Source organism: Culex pipiens, chromosome 1 (genome assembly GCF_016801865.2).
Source record: "Culex pipiens pallens isolate TS chromosome 1, TS_CPP_V2, whole genome shotgun sequence".
NCBI classification, from domain to species: domain Eukaryota; kingdom Metazoa; phylum Arthropoda; class Insecta; order Diptera; family Culicidae; genus Culex; species Culex pipiens.
Window position 1 is genome coordinate 18,665,008 of NC_068937.1, and position 15,377 is coordinate 18,680,384.

General features: G+C 34.8%; 1 protein-coding gene and 1 long non-coding RNA gene across 5 annotated transcripts in view; one reads left to right on the forward strand and one right to left on the reverse strand.

Moving 5' to 3' along the window:
• The first annotated feature begins 2,566 nt into the window (after positions 1–2,566).
• The window catches only part of LOC120415602 (uncharacterized), a 71,503-nt gene continuing 58,692 nt past the window's right edge, over positions 2,567–15,377 (forward strand). The window contains exon 1 of the mRNA XM_039577195.2: positions 2,567–2,842. The gene's annotated coding sequence lies outside the window, so the exon portion shown is untranslated. The remainder of the gene's footprint in view (positions 2,843–15,377) is intronic.
• LOC120415605 (uncharacterized) lies at positions 6,219–11,351 on the reverse strand. Of its 4 annotated transcripts, none has more exons than XR_008211716.1 (4): positions 10,697–11,351; positions 7,576–10,625; positions 6,991–7,510; positions 6,219–6,914 (listed from the first exon to the last, which is right to left on the reverse strand). It is a non-coding gene; the product is annotated as an uncharacterized LOC120415605 (long non-coding RNA). The 4 variants fall into 4 exon arrangements; XR_008211715.1 differs by having other exon boundaries at positions 7,576–10,640; XR_008211714.1 differs by having other exon boundaries at positions 6,991–7,117; positions 7,286–7,510; positions 7,576–11,351.

The following is a 15,377-nucleotide window of genomic DNA, read 5'->3' on the forward strand; positions in this document are numbered from 1 at the left end:
TTTTTTTGTCTCCTTCCAGGGAAATTATGAAGGAAGAGGGGGCGTTAACAATCGGAGGATTTTCAAAACGAAGTGCAACAACTAGCGTATGGTTCATCGAAATTTACATTACAAACATTTTCGTATCTCAAAAACTACGGGAGTTATAGACATATTTTTTTAATTCAGAGGTCATCAAATTGCCATCTTGTCAATTTATTAAGAAACATGATGAACAAATCTAGAGGCTTTTTAGAATAGAAATCTAAAAAGATGTCTGAAAATGATGTAATATAATATAGAAATGTGATAAAATAATATTTTTTTAAGGACTTGGTAAACAAACGTCATGTATTTTTTTCACCTTTTTGATACTATGATTCTAAATATAATTATGTTTCAAAAAAGTTACTTTTATTAAATTTGAAAAAAAAAATGCTGAAAATGCTTTAAATTTCAGAAAAAAAACATCAAATTTAATTCAGTGGACTGCCTATGAATTTTATGCAAAATTTTAAAAATAGATTCATAACAAAACATCAAATCTGGGCCAATTTTAAGCTCTATACGGCTCTATATAGCTCTAGCTCTATTAACTCAATGCATGACAAAACGATACTCAAAGTTAAATATTCTTGAAATGAATTATTTTAAAAAAACACGAGCGTACTCCAATTTGAAAAAAAAAAACATAAAAACAAAAATAATAATCTAGACATCAGTACAACAAAGAAAGTATATGAGCTATATGAAAAAATCTTAAGAATGGCAGATTTTTATTTTGTTTCTTTTGCGAAAAAGGACTTTATTTGGGATTAATACTATCAGGCAGGAGATATTAATTATGTAAATGTTTAGCAAAACCGTATCAACATAATTAATTAAGCATCGGGAACGGTCCAAATAAAGCTTTCAACCATATTTATAGCAAGTGTAATCTGAGTTCTTTTTATACAAGTGCAAAAAAAAATAAATAAAATTAAAATTAAAGCAACACCAAAAAAAGGTATTCATTTACAATCAAATTGATAAAACATTATTTTTAATAAGCTAAATAAAATAGAATTCGAGCATTTTTGAAATTTTTGTTCAATTAAAATATTCTGTTTGTAAATTAAAAATTAATAATTAAACTTGCTAAAAAAAATCTATAACTGATTCAATAGGAAATTCATTTAGTTGTCAGATGAATAATAACAACTGATACTTTTGTTATTTTTCTGGAAAATTTAACGCACGTGTGCATTTTCCATAATTTTTTAGAATGATTTTTTTTATTTGTAAATGTAATCAGAGTTCTATTTATTTCTTGCTGCCATGCACAATACAAAATGAAACTGGAATATTAAAAAAAATGTTCTCTTTCAACCTGGCCTGAATAAAAAATGGAACAATATTTTGATCTTGATAAACAACAAAATAATATTTTTTTGAAATAGTAGTACAACAATATTATTAATGTTTTGCAAAATTATGAGTTTCTATAAGTATGATTTATTTTTCGAAAATCCAAAAATTTGTTCTTTGAGATCATAATTCTAAAATGTTGGTTCCAAAAAACAATTTCAAAATCATTGGAAAAGTAGCTAGCAAGCTTAAATAATTTAAGTTTGAAATTATGCTAGCTACTGATTTTGTAATTGTTTTTTAACAAAAAGAAATATTTTTATTCTTATTTAACACAAATAATTATTTTGATGCTATGCTACATAACATATTTGCATTTATCTATAATTTAATGATAGATAAATCCAAATATCATTTAATCATTTAATGATAGATAAATCCAAATATGTTATGTAGCATAGCATCAAAATAATTATTTTGTTAAATAAGAATAAAAATGTTTCTTTTTGTTAAAAAAAATATTAATATGAATTTATATTTGGTACCAGTTATTGAACTGGGAAACTATTACATAATTACATTTAAAAATCTAATGAATAAGTTTAATGTGGAAAATTACCTTTCAAGTTACTAAAATTTTGCAGTTTTCAGTAATTTAATTTTTCATTATTTGCGTCCCTCGATGCTGGTGCAAATTGTCAAAATGGCCTGCAAGGTTCAGTTGGCTGCGGACCACTGCTCTAAATTATTGTCTTCAACACTCTATACATTATTTTTGGATCAAAACATGTTTTTAAATCATTCATGCATTAACAAAAACTAATTCTCGCAGAAATTTACAAAACAAATATTGTTAAGTTTAAAATTCCAAACTCTGCCATCTCTAGCTCTCTCGCATTCAACTTCCCCTCGAAAAATTCTCTCACCGCTCTCCTTGCAAACTCCACTACCACAGACTCACCGCGCGTAAAGATCGGCAACTCTCACTCATCGTCGCGTCAAAGCTCTCCATGCTAAACTCACAGTTTGCGTCGTCTTTCAACTACTCCACCTGTGCCTTCCTGGCATTTCGTTTTCACAGATCCAGATTCAATTTCTGCGTGTGGTGAATCAAGATTTTGGTTCAATCTGCAGCTGCTGCTGGAGACCGAAAAAAAGGAGTTTGGAACTTCAATCTTTGTGTGTTGTGTTGTGTACGTGACGTTTAATCCTGGTTAGTCGCTGTCACTATCCCGCTTTGCCAAGTCCAAGTCAGTTAGTTATTCCCTCGATTCGGTGAACTCTGTGCTAATTTGTGGCAAGAAGAAACACAGTCTGCTAGGAAGAGACCAATATCTCGGTGGTTGCCACGGGTGATAAGGTGGAATTCCAGGTTGAAACTTGAAGAAACGCGAAAACTAAGTAGGCATTTGTTCGATGGTTAGTCGCTGTGTTTAGAAGTGAGATATCGACCTAGAAGACTATTGAGTTGAAGCTGGTTAGCTGACCAAGGAGGAAAGAAAGAAAAAGTGAGAAGGTAAGTGCAAGAAGACATTTATTTCGATTTCTTTTTTTCCATTTTAAGTTTAATTAAATTAAAATCAAGGGAAAATTTACTTGCCTGACTAAACCTTACTTGCAGAAGTCAATTACAAAAAGTTTAAAGTTAAAACTCCCTACAAAGAATATCACAAATAACATCTGTTGCTGTTTGTTTGTAAGATGTTCCACAAATCATCTTCTGCAAGTCATAAAATTAGTATCAGTTACATCACCCCGACTGAGTTTTGTATAGTTGCTCGCTCTTTGATCAAATTCCACACATTTGATTTTATTTTATTTGCTCAAGTGGAAAGTTGCAACTTTAAGCGCTACTATTACATCACACAATTAGTAGGTACTGGTTTTTCGGTGAAATCTTTGAGACAAACTTCCTCTGGAGAGCAATGTGAGTCATCGCCGCTGGAAAAGAGGAGTTGCAAAAGTTGAGGGATAGTTTCGCAATACACGATTCTTGCTGCAGTAAAGTCAAGCAGGCCGGGTGTTGAGTTGTAGGTACCTGCTGCTGAATATGGATCCACGGGCCTAGTCACCACTTTGCACCACTAAGTCGCCATTTTGTATGGGGAGTGATGTATGTGACTAGTGGTTCTAATTATGTGATAGTGGGTATGATTGCTTAGTGGATTTACGTTTATAATTTTTGGGCTTTTTCTTTGGATTGTTGAAATTTGAAAAAATAATATTTTTTATGTGCTGTGCCAAAAAAAAGATAACAAAATATTCAGAAAAAAAGTGTTTGATTCTTTTTCATCTAAGGATAAAATACCAATTGAATCGAAAAACGGAGCGTTTTGTACGGTATGTCCACGCATCCTTCCTCTCCTGTAGATTATCTGAAATGTGATCCATTCTCAGAATTCACTCTGCGTAAACAAAAGGAAGTAGGGCTGGCCGTTTTCATGTTTGCAATACATTTTTGGGTTTTTGCGGATGTAAACAAACATTTTTCAACTTCATTTTTCGATGTAAAATTGAATTTGAAATTAAAATGAACTTTGCTGATCCGACCCTTAGTTGCTGAGATATTCCCTTGCAAAGATTTAAAAATAGGAAAATTGATGTTTTCATGCGTGACATTCGTGAAATTTTCCGATTTTTTCGAAAACAATATATTTAATTTTTTTAAGTCAGAACTAACATTTCAAAAGGGCCAATATTACAATATTCAATCGGTGGTGTTCTTTTTCGGTGTATTTGGCCATTTCTTTTATTTGATTTTTTAGTTTTGAACATATTTTTACCGGAATGCTTGTCTAATTTTCTTTGAAGATTGAAGATCCATAAATTGAAATAGAAGCCATAGTTTCAACATTTGAATGAATTATTGTATTTAAAATGCGTTTTACACCAAATATCTAAAGACTTTGACGAAAAATATTGTTTTCGCAAAAAAGGCACTGTCATTGTTGGAATTCGAGCGAGAAGAAGGAAAGCATTTCTCGCTCGCGAACGAGGGAGAGAACTTGTAGTACTTTTCTCTTCTCGCTCGCGCTCGCATTTTCGTTCGCGTTCTCGCTCTCGCCGCGAGCGCTCGCGAGCGCCTCGTGCTAGCCGTTCGCCCCAAGCTAGCAATTTGTTTACCAGGCTTATGAATACGAACCAGGCGATGGTATAGAGGTGTAACTTCAATCGCTGTGTTGTTTTTTGTTCGTTTCTAACACGTTCAACTTTTCGCGAACGGGCAATTCTGGCTCGCGAGAAAGCCCGTTCGCGAGCGGAGGAGAGCACGGGCAATCGGTGAGTTTCTCTCGGCAGCTCGAGACTCGCGGCGAGAACTCGAGAGAGAGAAAATTTTCTCGCGAGAGCGCGATAATACCAACACTGGGCACTGTGCATCGAAATTTCACAAAAAATCAAAATATTGTTTGACGAGCTTGCTTACCGAAAATGCTTAATATGCTAAATGCATTCCAATTTTTTTTTCGGTTGATAAGACTTCTATTTTCATAAAAAATTAATATTCTTTTGCTCCCTGATTTTTTGGGCTGATTTTGATGGAGGGTGGGAGGAAGGCGACAAAAACTTTGAAAAAATGTTTACAACAGCCTTGAGCTATTTACATAAAATTAGAAAAATAAATAGCAAATTTGACATTTAAACTTATTTAAAAATCTCTTAAGAGTGGCGTGTTTTCTTCTATCAGTGCATTTTTTTTCATAAAGCCAGTCAAATTTCCTAATTTTTTTTTTCATTGACCACTTTTTGATACGGTGTAACGGCTTCGAGATACAGCAATATTTAAATTGCAATTCAAAAATTTAAAAAAAAAACTTACACCCTTATCAAATGACATTCTCGAGTGCAATTATAACTCCATAGACACAAAAAATACGTATGAACCTACACGGAAAAAAGAAACCAATTTCTGAAATCGTGAATTCTGGAGTTTTTTTTTTTGAAAAGGTCCAATAAACCAAATTTCCAGTTTTTGCTTTTTGGGTGTTTTTGAAACCGCCTTGAGTCAGGGGTACTAAAAAACACCCAAAAAGCAAAAACTGAAAATTTGGTTTATTCGACCTTTTCAAAAAAAACTCCAGAATTGTACTCATGAATTTGAGAACCTACAATTCAATGTATTGACGTTTATAGTGCAAATGCACCATATTCATGAATAAATTACTTCCTGGTTCTTTAATTCATGAACTCAATTCACGATTTCAGGAATTGATTTTTTCTGTGTAGGATAACAAGTTTTCAAAATTTCATTGATACCGGAGAAGTATCATATTTAAATATTAAAATATTTAACTATTCAAAAAATAAAACATAAAAAAACTAAAATATAAAAAATTGATTAATTTAATATTAAAAATATAAATACATTAAAAATTAAAATATAATTTTAATTTTAATATTTATTTTTAGCTGAGAACATTTATGAAATAGTTGTGTTTGATGTAAATAAAACTATTAATATCATATAAACCATTGTTTTCTTCTGCCTGCATATCTCTTGGATCATACCTAATTTGATCTTTGCTTAATCTTAAGTATAAGTAATTTTCGATCCATTTTCTAGAAAATACCTCAAATTTAGGTATTCATGTCTAGAAATAAGGAATAATCATGGTCCGCCATCTTTGATTATCCAGGTTTTTAAGCGGAGATGGCGTTCGAATGGTGAACGTCCCAAATGTCAAAATCGCGCAGTAGCACCAACATTAGAAAATAAAATGTAACTGTCAATGATACATGGCACACTTTTTTCGTAATGTTGGTACCACTGCGTGATTTTGACATTTCGGACGTTCATCATTCGAACGCCATTTTCGCTTAAAAATCTGGATACCTGAATATCATTAATTTTGGATCCCTCACTTTTCCAGAAAATACCTCAAATTTAGGTACACAGAAAAAAAAAATCCGGTAAATTTACATCATTAATGATGTACCAAAAGTGCACGTCATAAATGATGCGAATTTACATCAAATTCATTTTAAATTTAAATGCCATCCGATGTAATTGTGCCGAACAAAAAGCGTTTCGAAAACATGTAAATTTCCGATGAAATCTACGTAAATTTACCCAAATCGAAATTTTTTTACTCCGTTGAATCTTGAATCTGATGTAATTTTCAAATACTTTTGTATCCTGATGCAGTTTAGAAAGGCACACATTTAGATTACTTTCTTATCAAACTAAGCTATGAAATTACTTTTGTTTGACCAGAAAACAAACTAAAGCAAACCTTTTTAAAATACCAAGGCAAAGATTTTGATAATTATCGCCCAGATTTTTGATTCAACGGAGTAATATAAAAACTTAAGTAGAAATGAAAAACTAATCAAACAAATAATCCAGAAAAGGATGGAAATAAAAAGTAACCTTACTCGTGTTCAGCATGCTGCTGTTTTGATGTTCAAACAGCATCTCTTAGCAGGATTCAGCTCGACAAAGATTGTAATCATGTGACCTCGCGCAAAGCTAGCCCGGAACCGACAGAGCGGCGCAACGTCGGTACTCCACGGCGTGTGATTGTGCACTTCTCCCCAGCGACGACCGATGTCTCCGTTTTGAAACTATTGTGACTGTCGTGCAATGCGACCTAAAAAAACAATAATAATAATAATCATTTTGACTAACCACAAGCTTTAAAGAGGAAGCTGAATACTAAAACAAACCTGTAGAATTAAGCCAAGGCCGATTGCTTCAGTAGAAGCTGGCCATGCAATCGGTAGCGTCCTTGGCAGCGGTGACGGCGGAGGATTTTTAGATCATCATCAGTAAAGTGGCATACTCGGCGATGACCTGCTGTTCCAACGAATTCAACGAGATAAATTGAAAGGGTCACAACGGCGCAGCAACCTCCGCAACCACATTTTTGAATTGTGTTCATTTCACGATCCAACTCGTCCACCTTGCAGCCCAGCTGATAGCCGAATCGGTGATATAAGCCAGGGGAATCTTTTACATTACCAGCAACTTGATAACGATGACGACAACTGACGAGGTTCGTCCATCGAACTTCTCGTTCTGGATCTGGACCAACGTTAAGAGCACCTTGTGGCTGGATGCTCGACCTCCAGCAGGCGCAGGACGACGGAACCCCCACGTCGTTCGTGGTCCTCAAATTAACCTTGCCCTCCTCCAGCACAGGTCCAAACCGATCGGGCCCAGCAAAAATGGGTTGATGTGGCATCACTGAAAACCAACAAAATATTATTTATTTTTTCCCTCACCGCATCTGTATCAAAGCACAAACTTACTTTTTTGGCTGTGTTCCTGCTCTCCGGTTGTCCACATCCCACGAGGGTGACGCTGGCATTTAGTAAGCAGGATTTGTAACGGAATTCACAGAAACCGGCAATTTTAACCAAACATTTTACAATAGACGTATCCAGTTTGAAATGGCCGCTAGGTGGCCAATGGTGTTAGAAATGACAGCTTCCATGTATTTGAATAAGGGAGCTCAGGAAAATTCAATTTTTAAGCAATAAAATGATTATTTATGATAAAAGTATTGATTGATTAGGTGCACAAAATGTGTCTAGAATATTATTAAAATAAAAACTGTTCGAAAAATTTGCAATTGAGATAAGTACACCATTCGATTCAGCAGGAATTTTGGGCACCAAAAATATATAGTTTTCATATGTTAAGTGTTTTATTTTAAAAGAAAATTAACAAAAAGTATGAAAATCGAGAAATTTAGTATGGGAGCTGTCAAATCTCTCACCATCAAAAAGCAGCGTTGAGCTTTCGCTGGATTTGTCTATCCAACCGCGGTCTTAGCCTGTCAGCCCAAAGGAAAAAAAAAAAAAAAAAAAAAAACATTTTACGCAGCGAGTTTAGCGAGTCGGAGACTTTTCAGATTTGACAGTTTCTGCTTTGTGTTGTTTTTCTGCAGCTCGCGCTCGGGGATGTCGCGAATGTCGACTACCCCTGTAACTGAGTTTGCTTTTCAGCCCAAGCATAATTTATATGTATTGGCAAAGCAAAAAATCTGCAAATATAATATTATTTATATGGAGCAACATAAGAAAAGGGTGGATAAGCATAAGCAATTTAAGCGTTTGGAGTGATTTGTTTCTGGCGTTGAAGTTATTGCCAATTTTGCACCTAATTCGACGTACAGATTGTCTTGGGAAACAAATTGGCCAATGTTTCTGGACACCAAACGCCCTTTACGCCCAGCACAAAACATACGTTGCCAGTGCCTGTTTATTTTGCATTGGCCAGTCTGTTTCCCTAGACAGTCTGTTATTCGAAGCACAGCCAGAAAATGTGAGTTTTGTTCAATGTTAACTTGTTCCAATTGGGTACTAAAGCCCTATGTAAATTTTTATGTACAATGGTAAAAAACACAATTATAAACCATTTCTGATCACTTTTTTTCATTTTAATGCAAATTTTTTATTTGACAAGACAACATTTTTTCGATGGATCAACTATGGTCCCCTTGGAACGAGCTGTCAAGTAGGAGCTTTGCTGTCAAGAAGGACCGCGAGGTTAAATTTTCAAAATTGATTTAAAAATCCATTTTAAACTCTTTGTGGTCGCACAAAGGGTCATTGTACTCAGAAAAATAAGGTTTATCGCTGTAAACAATAATATCAGCAATCTAAGCTTCATTTTAGGACCCAATTGTAAAAAAAATTAAATCATATTCGCGACACAAAACGAGAATCGATCGACAATTTACATATATTACATGTGGTGCTAAGGACCTTTTGAAAACTAACCCGAGATTTCAACAACGATAAAAACAAATTAAAAATGGATTGATACTTATGTCGATCCCAGTTCATGCTTCACCTTTTATGTAAAACATACCCACTGAGAATTTTGGGTTCGATCTCGAGCCAGATCGACTCGAGGCTCGAGCCAAAATTGTCAGTAAGGTGAAAGCGGGGAAAGCCGTAAACAACGTGGCCCAAGACCCTGCGCAGGACATACTAAAAGTTTACAACTGTAGTTTTTTAAATCTTATAAACATATGAAACACAATAGCTTATAGGCTTCATCCATAAAGTACGTCAGTCAAAATTAACCCCTCCCCTCCTCCCTTCCCCCTTTGTCACGCTTTTCCTATACTTATAACATGCAATGTCACACTTCCTCAGACCCCCCCCCCTCTCTCCTAGAGCGTGACATACTTTATGGACCTTTAAAAAAAACTCAAGAATCACAAAATCGGTCTTAAATGTGCATGAAACACAACTTTGGCAAAATTGTTGGCAAAAGTTTGCTATTTTTTGTTTGCAGATATTTTAATTGTTCGTTACCTTAAACTTACATCACATTACTCCGCTGCGTCGCTGATACACGAGCAATTTCAGTTGCAGGGGTTCACACCTAGACGTCAGTTGTCAATTTTGCAACAAAAACAACTTCTACGTTTTCCAAGTGCATGGTTCCATCCAGAAATTTGCTTTTTTTTCTGCAGCTGCTTCCGTGCAGTAACTTTTCCTTTTTGTCCTTTTTCGCGCTCTTCCGGGTTGATCGTGGACAGATTGTCGATGGCATTGACGCCCATCGGGAGCACGTCGTCGTTTTGTTCTGCGGTAGTGATGCATCTGCACCACTTGGTCCGAAATGATCCGGAGGTGGTCGGCGTCGATCACGTCCAGCAGGACGAAATGCGACAGCAGCGAGTCCTGTGGGCAATGTTTTCTATCGGAGTTTTGTACTGATCGTACTGAAAAAAAAAAGAAAAAGAGCAATTGGTAAGGCCTTCAACGTAACATTGTACACCGGATTGGCCACGGCCAGCACCGAACAGCGCGCGTTCAACGACTCATGAATTCCCGCCTTTGAAATGATCACCCGGCACTGTTGCATGTCCTCGCGAATCGCCGCACGACCGATATCGCCCAATTCGTCAAACTCATCGATACATACGATGCCGCGATCGGCCAACATTATGACACCAGCCTCAAACCGACGCTCGCCCGATTCCCGGTCGGTGGTCACGGCCGCTTGTTCCGTTCGCCTGCTACCAGCATCACCTAACGAAGCGGAAAACTAAGGGGCATCCTTGGGAGAATATTCGAACGTGTGTAGTGTTCATGTTTGAATGGTTTTGATCCGGGGCACAGCCAGTGGCGCTGCCCGAGTAGGCGAACAGCCGCTTCCGTTCAGACTGTGCTCAAAAATCCTGACGCAGCGGTAAATACGCGGCCGTTGAAGTTGACCAACGAAACAACCTGAACGGCCAGCAGATCATCCTGGACCAGCGGAGTCACTCTGGCGGAGACACGTTCCAGGCCGTCACTCCCGATGGGCAGCAAATTGCACGGTAAAATGTGAGTCGTTTCTGGCTTGCCACGACCTGTAATTTTGTAGGATCTGAACAATTTGAATGTAGTAATAAGAAACACTACTTACCTTTTTTAACTTTAACATTTCCAGCAAGTAAATACTGCACATGAAAAGATAAAATTGCGATTTCTGAACATCAGCCGAAACTAAACAAAATATTGCTTCTCCATCCTCAAGAGGCGTCTCAATTTAATCCCGGGATGCTCCGGGAATACTTGTAGCAAGTAATTATTAAGCAAACTCCAGAATTTATTAAGAAAACATTTCCACATTTCGCATCGAATCACCATTATTAAATAAATAACAACAACAACTTCCACTTCACTCTGATGATGACCACATTTGGTTAAAGTTACCTTAACAAAATAAACAACAACTTCCACTTCGAGCGCACCTAACGTTCAATCGACTTTGTTTTCTTTCGCGCTTGAACTGTCATTTGCAAAAGAAACTCGAAATTTAAATATAAATGCTTTTAGATTTTACATTTTGATAAAAATTACATCTGAAATAAATTTACATGTTTTTCATACTTTCAAATTTAAGTTGTGCCAAAACAAAAATTGTGTTTCCATGAGATTCATGAATTACATTGAACCTCATTTTACATGAAGGCTGTTTAAGTGAAATACAACTCTTTACATTGTTTTTCAAATTTACATTGAGCATGTTTACGTGTTAAACATGGTTTCAGTGTTGGGTAAATTTACATTTTTTTTTCTGTGTAGTTATACCTAGAATTTAGTAATAATCATGGTCCGCCATCTTGGATTATACCTAAATATTAGTAATTTTGGTTCCCTCACTTTTCCAAAAAATACCTAAAATTAAGGTATTTTGGTTCTACAATTATACCTAAAATATAGGAATTCTCGTACTAAAACGCTATTAGTAATTTTATTACTAATAGCCGATTAGTAATAAAATATCTTATTGCAGTCAGGTTCGATTATACCTAAAAATTAGGAATTGATACCTAATGTCCGTTTTGCGCGTACATTTTAATGCAACTGTCAAACGCCTGTAAATGAGCGGTAGTGAATTACAAATTGTTGTGGTGAGGTTCTAACAATTCAAATTGTCCGTTAAATTGCTAACCAATGGAATTGAAAAGAGATAAATGTCTGTTTGTCTCTGCTTAAATATTTCATTTTTTTCAACAATATTTAAAAGATAACAATATTTTTTTTTTTCGAAAAAGAATCTTCAAACAAATAGAAAAAGGGGCTAACTTTTTTTAAATACTGCCTGTTTTTAAACATATCATATAAAATCAGTCAATCTGCTTTGTTCTAAATTTAACAACACCCATTTTGAGACTCGTCTCCGCCATAATTACCCAAAGCATTCATTCGTTGCCTGTTTTGATAATCAACAACGTGTGTACAGTATTCCATTTCTGCCTCTGCCAGAAGGCAATCGAAGCGACGATTACGGTGCTCACTTACAAGTGGGTTGATTTTATCACTCCACCGAATCGTTTAGTCAAACTAACTTTGTTTCTTTTCTCTCTCTCGCAATGATTTTCCACGCAAGATTTTTATCTCGAATGGCCGCAGCCATTTTGCTGGGGCAATTCCGAATGCCAAAATGATTAGCCTTAACGATAACTGTAGTGAATTCATTATGTTGCCTTTATTTTGGAATATTTCCGAAGTTTTTTCGCTGCTCTCACTTCCACTTGAGTGTGCATTTATTTGTCAAGAAAATTAAAGAAAGAGAATGAGAGTCTCCTCCTCCCTCTTCAGATTCAGAGTTTTTCTCTCATTCTCTGGGCTTGTAAGGCTGTTCATGAATCACGAGCAATGTAGTGTATTTAACGCGAACAAATAACAGACCTTGTCTGAAAAAGGAAGGGAAATATGAACAACAATTTTGTACTGCCGAGCTGCTTCTAACTGCTAAGAAAATCGAGAGTGTCTCACTTTACACGGCTGTTGAGCTTTTTTATTGGCTTTATGTTATTCGATCTACTGAGAAGGATGAAATTGTTCAATATTTTTAGATCAATTTGAGAGAAATTTTGTTACACAATTACAGTAACAGAGTTTGCCCAAATGACTGTCAGGAGGGAAGACACGACCATGTTATCTTCACCTCCGTCGTCGTCATTTGTCGTCACTGACTGCCGTCTCTGTTGCGGTAGTTTGGTTGTTTGACACATGTTTCATAATTTGGAGCATACTTTTGTACAGTAAGGAATGGCTTCGCCGTGTGCTTTCGTCACAAGTGATACTACAAAGGTGTGGCTTGGCTGGGAGCAAGAAAGGTAGAGTAAAGAGAAACTTTTGAGTAAATATTAGGGCACTTGCCGTTGGCTCGATAATATTTGTTGAAATTCGATTATTTTCAATTGTTAATAATGTTATAGAAAATGTTACTTCAGAACTTCTATTATCTATTTATTAACTATTCTTGGTGCTAGATTTTTTACACAAGTACAAAAATGGTTGAATACAAAAATGAAAATGACAAAACACATCAAAATATTAAAAATTACAAAAGAGCTAAAAACGACATAAAAGAATAGCAAAATGTTAAAATTAAAAAAAAAACATTAAAATGACGCAGTGACATAAATTTAAAAATGAATTTAAAAAAAACGGAAATGACATAAACTACAAAACATACAAAACAAGACAAAATTGCAAATACTAGAAAGATTTCAAAAATTACAAACATAACAAAAATTACCAATATTCGTAAATTACAAAAACTACAGAAAATACAAAAATTACAAAAAAAAAACAAAACTGGCAAAAATGCAAAAATGTCAACACTGTCAAAACTGATAACAATGTCAAAAATGTCAAAAATGTCAAAAATGTCAAAAATGTCAAAAATGACAAAAAAGTCAAAAATGTCAAAAATGTCAAAAATGTCAAAAATGTCAAAAATGTTAAAAATGAAAAAATGACAAATATGTCAAAAATAACAAAAATGACAAAAATAACTAAAAAGACTAAAATGACCAAAATTTCAAAATGTCAAAAATGGCACAAATGTCAAAAATGTCAAACATGTCTAAAATGTCTAAAATGTCAAAAATGTCAAAAATGGCAAAAATGGCAAAAATGGCAAAAATGTCAAAAATGTCAAAAATGTCTAAACTGTCTGAAATGTCATAAATGTCATAAATGTCTAAAATGTCAAAAATGTCAAAATTGTCAAAAATGTCAAAAATGTCAAAAATGTCAAAAATGTCAAAAATGTCTAAAATGTCAAAAATGTCACAAATCTCAAAAATGTCAAAAATGTCAAAAATGTCAAAAATGTCAAAAATGTCAAAAATGTCAAAAATGTCAAAAATTTCAAAAATGTCAAAAATGTCAAAAATTTCAAAAATGTCAAAAATGTCTAAACTGTCTGAAATGTCAAAAATGTCAAAAATGTCAAAAATGTCAAAAATGTCAAAAATGTCAAAAATGTCAAAAATGTCAAAAATGTCAAAAATGTCAAAAATGTCAAAAATGTCAAAAATGTTCAAAATGTCAAAAATGTCAAAAATGTCACAAATGTCAAAAATGTCAAAAATGTCTAAAATGTCTAAAATCTAATCTAATCTAATCAGACCCTAGCGCAGCCAATCTTTCGAAGGGATCCTGGAGAGTGCCTTTAGGTTAGATGACGCCTAGCACTCTTTTTGTCATTTATTAACATTTGTAGTGCGCCATTGCATTGAAATGCATTGAGACATCACAAGCGTTAAAGCGGCCAGGCCTACTGCGTAAAGCCGTATCGCAGGGATGACTCGTAATTGGGTTGAGTTTGAGCACGGAGTGTTCGAACAACAACACAATTCTGAATCGACAGGGGAGGAAGAAGCGTTGGGACACACCACCATACGCTCCGAGATTTTGGTTGTATTCGTTGGGAGCACCATGCTAAGAAGGTTTGGTACTCCGGGACCCTCTGGGATGGGACACTGTATTTCCACGAATGCCCTGGACTCTATTTGCCGTGGTTATAGCGCCACAACTCGCTCTCTGTAACAGTATTCCTAATTCCAGTCCACGCTCACCAAGTCGTCATGGCCTAGTGGATAGCATTTTTGCTTACAAACCCAATGGACGGGGGATCGAACCTCGTCTCAAGCGACTTTGATTTTTCGTTCATATTCATCATTTCAAATTATGTGTACTTAACTTTCTCGTTGGGAGCAGATGGGAATCGAACCCAGAACCATTCGCTTACAAAGCGAACACCGTAACCAGTCAGCCACGGCCGCTCCTTAAAAAAAAAAAATTCTAAAATGTCTAAAATGTCTAAAATGTCTAAAATGTCTAAAATGTCTAAAATGTCTAAAATGTCTAAAATGTCTAAAATGTCTAAAATGTCAAAAATGTCACAAATGTCTAAAATATCAAAAATGTCACAAATGTCAAAAATGTCAAAAATGTCACAAATCTCAAAAATGTCTAAAATGCCTAAAATGTCAAAAATGTCAAAAATGTCACAAATCTCAAAAATGTCTAAAATGTCAAAAATGTCAATAATGTCAATAATGTCAAAAATGACAAAAATGTCAAAAATGTCAAAAATGTCAAAAATGTCAAAAATGTCAAAAATGTCAAAAATGTCAAAAATGTCAAAAATGTCAAAAATGTCAAAAATGTCTAAAATGTCTAAAATGTCTAAAATGTCAAAAATGGCAAAAATGGCAAAAATGGCAAAAATTGCAAAAATGTCAAAAAATGTCACAAATGTCACAAATGTCAAAAATGTCAAAAATGTCAAAAATGTCACA